Source organism: Stegostoma tigrinum, chromosome 12 (assembly GCF_030684315.1).
Source record: "Stegostoma tigrinum isolate sSteTig4 chromosome 12, sSteTig4.hap1, whole genome shotgun sequence".
NCBI lineage: Eukaryota > Metazoa > Chordata > Chondrichthyes > Orectolobiformes > Stegostomatidae > Stegostoma > Stegostoma tigrinum.
The window spans coordinates 27,406,165-27,416,533 of NC_081365.1; positions in this window are offsets into that span (position 1 = coordinate 27,406,165).

Consider the following 10,369-nt stretch of genomic DNA (forward strand, 5'->3'; position numbering starts at 1 on the left):
CCATCCCCCCTCCCACCGGATTAGGCTGGACCACAACAAGGGCTATTGGAACTAAGAAGCCAACTACTGCAGGATCATGCTGGGGTGTAAAGGCAATGTGTATTACATTTTGTCCTTATTTGTGAGCAATATTGAAGGTGCATCTTTCTTGTCAATACCTCCCTCTTCTACCTTTCAGCATAATCCTGCACAATATCTCACAACAGAATTTTAGATCCTGTCTTTCCTACATTGAGGATGATTCAGTTGATTCAGGCAATTCTTTTAGGAAATTAATCCAATGAAACAAACCATCTCCATTTCAGCCCAAGTTGTTTAATCACAGAAGGAAAAACCAGTAAAACCTAGAAATGACACATACTGTTTCAACTCATCTGATGCGAAATAATTTTGGTTTTAAATTCACTCACGGGATGTGTGTGTTGCTGATTTGGCCAGTATTTATTGCCCAAACCTACTTGCCTTTAAGCACATGGTGGTGTGCTGTCATCTTGAACCGCAACAGTCCATGCACGGCAGATACACTCACACTACATTATGGAGGGAATTCCTTGGCTTTGATTCAATGACACTGAAGGAATAGCAATATATTTCCAAGTCAGGATGGTGAGTGACTTGGAGAGGTACTTGAAGTTTGCAGATTTCCCATCCACCAGCTATTAAAGCCCTTCTAGATGATAGTGGTTGGGTGGTTCGAAAGTGTTGTCAGAAGAGTTTTGTTGAATTTCAGCAGAGCATCTCATGTGAAAGTGATTTGTACAAAACATGAGCTGCTTTACAAATGTAAAAGTATTCAGTGCAGCAAATGAGAGGTGACAGATTTCATCAACATGGAGATCAGAGTGCCGTCCTGATTAAAAATTGAAAGACTTTCATGAGTTCAGGAAATGTCACTGCACTTTACAGCCAATGTAGTTTTTCTTTTAAGACCTAGATATATTTAGAAAATTTTTAGAAATTAGAGAACTATTAAAAATAGAGATCATCAGGATAAATGGTGCTTCCTGTACTGCTGCTTTTGGCTGTAGGCAAGTTAACAATATATTTGGATGAAACCAGGTCAACGCAAGAGATCGGATCAAGCATTTTACAGACTTATCCTTTGGTAATTATTTTAGTTAAAATTGATGAGTTGAAAGTCTACATTCTTTAATAGCCCTCATAAATGATTATCCTGGCCTGTATTAATACTTTATGGATGGACTCAATGAGGCATAATAAAATGGACTTTATCATCCTCGAGTGCAGTTCTTCTAAGATGGCAATAAGATTAGGATACTGAGGAAAACTGTAGGCACTCCCCTTCTGCTGTACTTCAAGACAACTCAACAAGGCTGTGGATTCTGGGACTTTTTTTATTCAACACATTCAACAGTTAAACAAATGTAATTCATTTACTTAGTGTAATGCAGTATTCTGATTAACCTGACTAGAAATAATTTGCACAGCAGATAAACATGAGGCAAAAGTTGTATGGTTCCAGACCAATTCCTGGAATGGCAGGACTGACATACAAAGAGAGACTGGTTCGCTTAGGACTGTATTCACTGGAGTTTAGAAGAATGAGGGAGGATCTCATCAAAACCTGTAAAACTCTTAACAGGACTAGACATGTAAATTCAGGAAGGATGTTCCTGATGACTGGGAATTCCAGAACCAGAAGTCACAATCTAACAATACGGGTTAGGCTATTTACGACTGAGATGAGGGGAAATTTCTTCATTCAGAGAGTGGTAAGGCTGTGGAATTCTCTACCACAGAAAGCAGTTGAGGCCAAAACATGCAACATTTTCAAGAAGGAGAAAGAAATAGTTCTTAGGGCTGAAGAGATCAAATGGCATGGGGAGAAAGCAGAAATAATGTGCTGAGTTGAATGGCAGTGCAGACTTGTAGAGCTGACTTCCTCCTTTTTTTTGTTTTTATGCTTCTATGGTTTTAAAAAAAAGTTTGTAAGCGTGATAGCTTATGAGTAACTGGGACATGAAGATTACTTTGAACATGACTGGATTGTGTGGAACCAGAAAAAGGTTTGCTACAAGATTCCCAGTCCTGATCACTATCTGACACCACACCCCCCTGCCCCTTTTCTAGAAGGATATGTTTAGATGCTGCAAGTGAATAGCTCACTAGTATTGTCTCGCTCCCACACGCCAAAGGGAACTTGAGTAGGGAACCGAGGGCCATGCATTAGCTCAAGAAAAAGTGGAAAAGGGATAATGCTAGGCATGCTTAAATATGTATTTTCTTTCTTTTTGCATCTGTTCACCAATGGAACATCCAAATGAAGTTCAGGTGAAATAGTTTAGGTGAGCAGTTTCTCTTTTCCACTAATGATAAGACAACTAACTGCCATTTCCTGAAATCAGTTGTTATCAGATTAAAATATTGGGTCACCCATAGTGTGGTAAAATTTAGTCCTACGTCAACAATTTCATGCAACCTTTTTGGCAACTACTTAATTGTTTTAAAGGAAAAGGGTCATTTGAGAATGTTTCTCATGAAACTCCATACACTTTAACACTTACTGATGACAACATAGGATCCAAATATAAGATAAATCTTGTATCGTGTTCCACAAACCAGACAGTTCAGTTTTTAAGTATAAGATGAATAGGTTCAGTGGGACAATAACTTTCCTTGCCATTTTCAGCAAAAGGGAATGGAACGCTTTGCCTGCAACGGTAGTAGATTCACCAACTTTAGGTACATTTAAGTCGTCATTGGATAAGCATATGGACGTACATGGAATAGTGTAGGTTAAATGGGCTTGAGATCGGTATGACAGGTCGGCACAACATCGAGGGCCGAAGGGCCTGTACTGTGCTGTAATGTTCTATGTTGTATGTTCTAACCTCTTAAACCTGTGCTGTCATTCAATAAAAGTGTAGCTAATTAACATTATGCCCAGACCCCAGGTTGTTAACATTCCAGATTAGATACCCCAAATTATTCAACTCCCATGTGAGGAAGGATAAACCGGGTCTCTTTCTTTATTCACCAACTCTTCGAGTGGTTACAAAATTGTTAATTTAAAAATGGATCCCTTCCCCTTCTCCTTCACGTAAAAGGAGCTTATCTTTTAAATAGGAGGCAATTTAATCAGGTTCTCTGAAATTAACAAAGAGAGTATTTATTAATAACTAAACACAAGAAAAATAATTACACAACAGACATATGGACTGATTTGAAATGAGGTGAATCCAATAAGAGAAGAAGATAAGAAAAAATAAACTGATCAGTTTCTGAAATTGTCCACAAAAAGCGTCAATGGTTGAATGCTGTGACCATTGCTTCTGATAGTGTTGCTGCTGACGGTTGAACTATCAATTTCTTGATCCTTACTTTGGTTGAGATTTTGTAGTTTAGATTCTCTCTGGGGCCCTCCAGTAGATTTGAAATTGGCTTTTATGTACAGACTGAGTGGCCGTTTTAAAGAACACATCAGTTGATAGGAATGACCTCAACTTTCCAGTTGCTTGTGATTTCAGTTACCCACCTCGCTTTCATGATAATGTTCCCTTGGCTGCTATAGCGTTCCAATGAAGTTTAATGAAAGCACTTCACTTTTCACTTGGACCCTTGACAATATCCAGGTCTTAATATTGAGTTTCACAACTTCAGGGAATGATCTCTGTACTCCATTTTTCCCTGGTTGTGCTTATTTGTGTGTCTTGTTGGCTTTGCTCTCAGCAAAGCAGACCCCTTCTCTCCTTCTCACAACTAACATTTACACCTATGTACTCCCTATCACTCTGTAACCCACATTATCACTGACACTTGTCTTTTTCTCTGTTCACTCTCACAAACTACTCCACTTGTTCTTCCTCCCCCTATGTGTATAACATTAAAAATCCATTTTCCAGTTTAAAAGAAAAGCCATATTGGACTTGAAAGTTCAACTGTTTCTCAAGACTCTCCACCATTTTGTGTTTTTATTTCAAATATCCAACATCTGTAGTATTTTGAGCAATGTTTCTTGTTGCATACACCCTTCTCACCTTGGTCCATATCATCTTTTGTCATTTAATCACTTGTGGCTTCCACTTCATCTCAGATCTTCCATATTCGTTCTTCCTCTCACTACTGTTGTAACATTTCCCAGATCAAATAAATGCTTTCAGGCCAAAAATGTTAACTCTTCTTCATCTCTCCAGAGATGGTAACTAACCTGCTGAGTAATGTCAGCATTTTATGCTAATATTTCCAATTTCTAACATCACGCCCCACCTTCCCCACAGGTCATCTAGGTATTCTTGAGTGACAACTTGTTTTACATTTAGGCCTGGAGCTTTATTTTTGATGGCATAACAACACTAAATATTTTCATGTAACCCATAGCAATGAGTACTTCCTTCTCCTGAATAACCAAATTATAGTATTTTGCATTCTAACTTAACTATCAATTTGGCTACATAGACAGGGTGGTATAGGTTTGAAACTGTCTTCCATAAACAGCATTTGATGCTAGATCCATTAATTTTAAACCGGAGATATATAATTTTTTGTTAAGCAAAAAGTATTAAAGGGATATGGGCCAAAAGCAGATATATGGAATTAGGCCTCAGGTCAGCCATGATCTCATTGAATAGCTAAATGTGCTCAAGATCTAAATGACCAACTCCTGTTCCCATGTTCCTGTGGGATAAACATCACTTAATAGTATAGTGCAGAAAAGAAACCATTACAACATTGGGATTTGCCATCACTGAGTCAAAAATGCTGGAATTCCCTTCCTAAAGGTATTGTGGGTCTACCAACTGCAGCCATTCAAGGAGACAACTTACAACCACCTTCTCATGGGCGACAAATGTTGGCACAATCAGCGAAACGGATGCTCCACGAAGGGAATAATAAAAGAAGTCTCCACCTATACTAGATAACAAAGATTGGAGCTGGATGAGCACAGCAGGCCAAGCAGCATCTCAGGAGCACAAAAGCTGATGTTTCGGGCCTAGACCCTTCATCAGAGAGCCTATACTAGCTTCAGCAGGGATCAAATGTTTGAGCATCTCAGACTTGAAAACTCAGCTTGACCCAACATCCAAATCTTTTTTCAGGAAGAGTTCCAGATTTCCATTATAGTTAGCTTTTGTTAAAAGAGTTGCTTCCTGATATTGTTCCAAAATGGTCTAGCTCTAATATTAATTTACTCTGTTTGAGATATCCCTACTGGAGGAAATAATTACTCTATTATTTTAAACCATTTGCAGATAGAGGAAGAGACGATAGAATGGTTCCCTTTTTCTCTACTGTTCAACTAGCCGGAGGCAGATGTTTCAAAGAAATTTTTGTTTAAAATCAGTTTAAGTACCGTAACTCATAAGTTATAAAAACAGGAAATATCTTGATTTCTTAATATCATAAACATTCTCAGCCACACACATTCCTGCACACACACATACTACTGACGCTGAAAATGTGATTACAAATGAGGTAACGTGTAGTTAGGTCATAATTCTACTGTTACCCTTGATTCTCACAAAATACATCCTTGAACTGTTGCAGGACTGCGATTCTTGTTCTTAGAGCTGGAGTTAAGAAGTTTCTGGCTTTACTCCAGCTGAAAACATTTTGACATTTTGTTCTTCTAATGATAGATAAAGTCCAGTCCCAAATCCCTGACTGATGGTGTGCCTCAAATAGGGTGTTTCTTCACTGGTCTGGATTAGCTTCCCTCCTTCACTCTCTGTCTGATCTCTAAGTGTTTCTTACTAAACGTTGCTTATAAAAACCTGGTTTCTGTCATGTTACCGTAGCATCTGTTTTTCCTTTGTGCACACAAATGGTCTCCAACAACTGAGAAATTGACATAAAATAGTATTTGAGTTTAACCCATTTGCATCACCAGTATGGAAATAGTCCAATTTAACTTGACTATTCACATTGATTAACCTCATACAAGTCTGATTGAATGTCATTTGATACTTTGGTTCAGGCAATACGTCTATCCTTTTGCAAGTTGGATTGATTCAGGTTAGATTAATTCAGCTGTTCATTTCACTTAAGACAATGACAAAGAAAGTTTCGTTGCACCAATCATAGTCAGATTGAAAACTTGAGATGAAGAGTTCTAACATTTTCTTACGGAGTCCTCTCAATAGAATTAAAACAAAACTTGCAAGCTAAGAGATGTATAATTCAATTTTCATGAACACCGTATTGTCCATGAGTCAATCTTCACTGAGTAGTAGAACAGAAGCAAAATTGTAGGTTTCAGGGAAATTTCTAGCATCAGTGACAGGTTAAAACATGAAATTTCATACAATACATACATAAAACTGCACACAGTTCTTTAAGTGTGATTTCCCCAAAGATTAAAATGAAAATTGTTTTAAAAGATATTTATCCCAGTAAGCAGGGAAAAAAAATGTGAAATTAATTGAGAAAGTGCATTATGCATGAATTCCAACCAGCCACTGGGCCAACGATGAAGTGGAAGCCACAAGTGTTGTTATCATTAAGACATATATTTCAGAATCATAATATGTTGAGGCGTCACAAATTTTCCAAATCTCTTAGCCTGCACTGCATGAGATCAACTAATTTAGAAAGTAGTGTGTGGGCCTAGTTTTTAATCTCACTACAGACCTGTGGTTTTTTTGCAATAGCAGCAGACTGGCATCTGAACAATATTCAAATTTGGATCCAATGCCTTAGAACTGCAGTGCAATTTCAATCTTCTGGACAGATAATGCACTGTAGGTGCTCCAGACAGTACAACTGAACATAGAACAATCTAAACAAAATGGAAAGACTGGGAGGTATGGGAGTAGGGGGAAATCACTTCAACAGTGTTATAAAGATGACTTGACACTTACATGATAATGTTAGTAAACAGTACCTTTGCAAACAACTTCATTGAAGCTTAATTAAAGGTGAAGGAGGAGATTAAGTATTAAAACCTTAAAATTTTTTAAAAATACATTCACAGGATGGGCCTAGTTCATCATTTGTTGTTCATCCCTAACCGTCCATAATGCAGTGAAGAGTCAAAGATAGTGCTCTGCATCTGGAGTCACACATAGGCCAAATCTAGTAAGGACCACAGATTTCCTTCCCTAAAGGTCGTTAGTGAATGAAATGGCTTTTTCCCAGCAACTGACCATGGTTTTAATGGTCATCTTTACATTCGTAATTCCAAATTTAGTTTAAAAAATAAATTCAAGCTCTACCAGCTGAACAGGTATAGTGATAGTACCACTAGGCCATAGTGTCCCGAAGGTAGGTGCGAAGTCTTTGTTTTTATTGTCAATGGCAATTTTCAAAGTAAAAGCTACCAATTTCCAGAAAATAAATTTTCCTTTGGCATTCGGAAGTGAATACATAGATGAATTTGTTCTCCCATAGTACAGTTTCTCAAAGTAAATAAACCTATGCCTGTTGTGATGTAGTCACTTTAATGTCATTAAATGTCAGAGAATTCTAAAACATGCGCCATATCTGGTTTAGGCCTATTTGCAAAAAAGGCTAAAATTAAAAGGTTAGGATTCATAAAATTTCAGTGCTGCAAATCAAGATTTCCCTGGCTTTTCAGGGCTATTATTCTACAGCAATTATTACTGAAGTATTAGAGATTCTAAATAGAAAGTTCTGGGATGACGAGTGATGAGCCTTTTCAACTGAAATAGTCTCAGTTCTTTTCATCTCCGTGCCTATTCCTACTTCTGTAACCTGCAAGGCTCCAAGTGCACTTCCAAATCTGACCATTACATTTCCTTGATTTAAATCACTCCATCATGGGCGACAGAGCCATCACCCGCTGAGGGCGTAAGGTTTGGAATTCGGTCCCTAAAACACCTCTTGCTTGCTTCCACTCAGAATTCTCGAAACCTTCCACATAGCTTTTGATCATATGCAACAGAATTTTCTTACATTGCTTAACCTCAAATTTTATTTGGTAATGCTCCTGCTGGAACAGTTAATTTTATTAAAGGTAAAACATAAGTTGTTATGGCTGAGGAACAGGTGAGTTCAGGCCCATGGTTCTCAAACCTCGCTGAGAATTTAAACAATGAGAAAAACATAAAGACACTGCAAAGTTTGCAGTTTGCAAAGAGATATAGGTTAAGTGAGTGAGCAACAGAATTGCAGTAAGAATATAACAACATGAGAAAGTATGAAGACATTGTGTCAGAATAAACAAGCAGATTATTATTAAAAGGCTTGAAACTCGTACATGTTGAGTCTGTTTTAGGGAACAAAGTCTTAATCTACTGGTAGATAATGATCAATTGGGGATTGAAATGCACAAATTATATCTTATTACAATTGAGAAGGGATTTGGGGAAATTGTACTCGGAATGCTGTGAGCCATTTCGGTCTCTATATTTAATAAAAGATTTACTTGCATTGGAGGCAGCACAACAAGGGTTCACTGGGTTTGTCCCTGGGACTAAGAGCAGTTTTCTGTGAAAGTCTGTGTAAATTCAGCCTAAAACCAGTAGAGTTGAGAAGAATGAGAAGTAGTTACATTGAAATATGTAAGTTTCTGAAGGGTTTGATAGGGTAGAAAACAGGAGGTGTTTCCCGCCCCCCAAGGGAAATCCAGAACATAGAGGCATAGTCTCAAGGTAACAATGATATTGGACTGAGATGCTGAGATATTTATGCAGTCAAAGGGTTGTCAATCTTTGGAATTGGCTACCCCAGAGGAGTGTGGAATCATGATCATTAACTATATTTAAACTCAGCCTTAATCAGATTTTTGATCTCTCATGGAATTGAGAAACACAAGAACAGGAAGAAAAGTGGAACTGAAACAAAAGAACAGCCATAAATGTGTAGTAGCATTCACTACACAGGGTCTATACTAACAAGTCATACAGTTTACTCAATAGAGATAATGGGAACTGCAGATGCTGGAGAATTCCAAGATAATAAAATGTGAGGCTGGATGAATACAGCAGGCCAAGCAGCATCTCAGGAGCACAGGTGCTCCTGAGATGCTGCTTGGCCTGCTGTGTTCATCCAGCCTCACATTTTATTATCTCAGTTTACTCAATACCCTGTTTGTAGACTCATGGAGGTCTACAGCACAGGAAAATTCTTTAAACATCTCCCCATGTCAAATCTGGGTCTGATGTAGATTAATTCAAAGATCGATAATTATGATCAGTTCACACCTCCTCAGGTCATGTGACTATCTGAACAGTAGTTCAGCAAGAATTTACTTGCATTGGTCTTTAATCATGGTGGGAGTTTCTGCAGCCTACTGAATATGGTCACATGGGTTGGAAACAGTAACAGCCTCCTTTCCTTTCATAAGGGAACAGGATTTTCCAAATCAGTCACTTACGTATGAAAAAGCAGTTCTGTTAGAGGATTAAGTGCAATCATTAAGAAGATGATAAAGAATATTCATAAAGAAAATTATAAATTTATAATTTATAAAGAAAAATCATGATCATAAAAAAAGAAAATTAAATATATTTTAAATTCCTGCATAGGTTTTGCATATGACAGGCAACACATCAGACTACTTCATGTTGTTCAAAGTACCTCCCACTCAGCTGCCTAAATTCTGTCCTTACTTCAACTAGTTGTTCTCTACCTCTTTCTTCAGACCTTGCATTTTAAAGAATTGAGTCTTCAGTTTCTCTAAATACGGTGGTCATATCCACCATATTTAAATATTGTGTTACAATCAACCAGTTATAATTTTTTTTCAATTTTTCTTCTGTCAAATTCCTCAGAAAAGTATGACAGAAGTATCCAGGGTCAAGAAAAGAAGCAAGTATAAACAAAAGACAAACTAATGGGATAAAGGGGTGAAATGTTTCCAAAGGAAGATTGCTGTAGGTGGCCAATTGTCTCACTGACAGGGTTCTCTGCTGTGTCCTACTCTAAACTACCTTCAGCAGTTTTAGACCTGTGCTACACTGCACTACTTCATCGTAATGTAATTCCTCAGTTAATGGAACAGTGCATTTTCACATGCTACAAGAGCTAGCCAACATCTGGTGAATGGGTAGTAGCATTCACCACACAGGTAACGTAATAGCCATCTCCGACCCAACCCAACATTTTGCCCTCACTACTCAATTACATTATCATTGCCACATATTCTATCAGATTAATCACAAACTCAAATCATGCAAGAGATACAAGTGCTATTACTGTTAGAAGTCAGATGGAAAGTGTTGTCTGTATGACTCATTGCCTAACTTCCTAATACCCCCTCACTAGAGCCTTTTGCATTATGACACAATACTTTCCATTTGCCTGAATGAGTACAGCAGCACAATGACTCAAACTTGACGCCAGAGAAAAGTCCATTGATTAGTACCATACACTTTGGCCATCCACTCTCAACACCACTTGCATGGAATGACTGCCATGTGTAATATCTACAGGTGCAGGGTAGCTACCT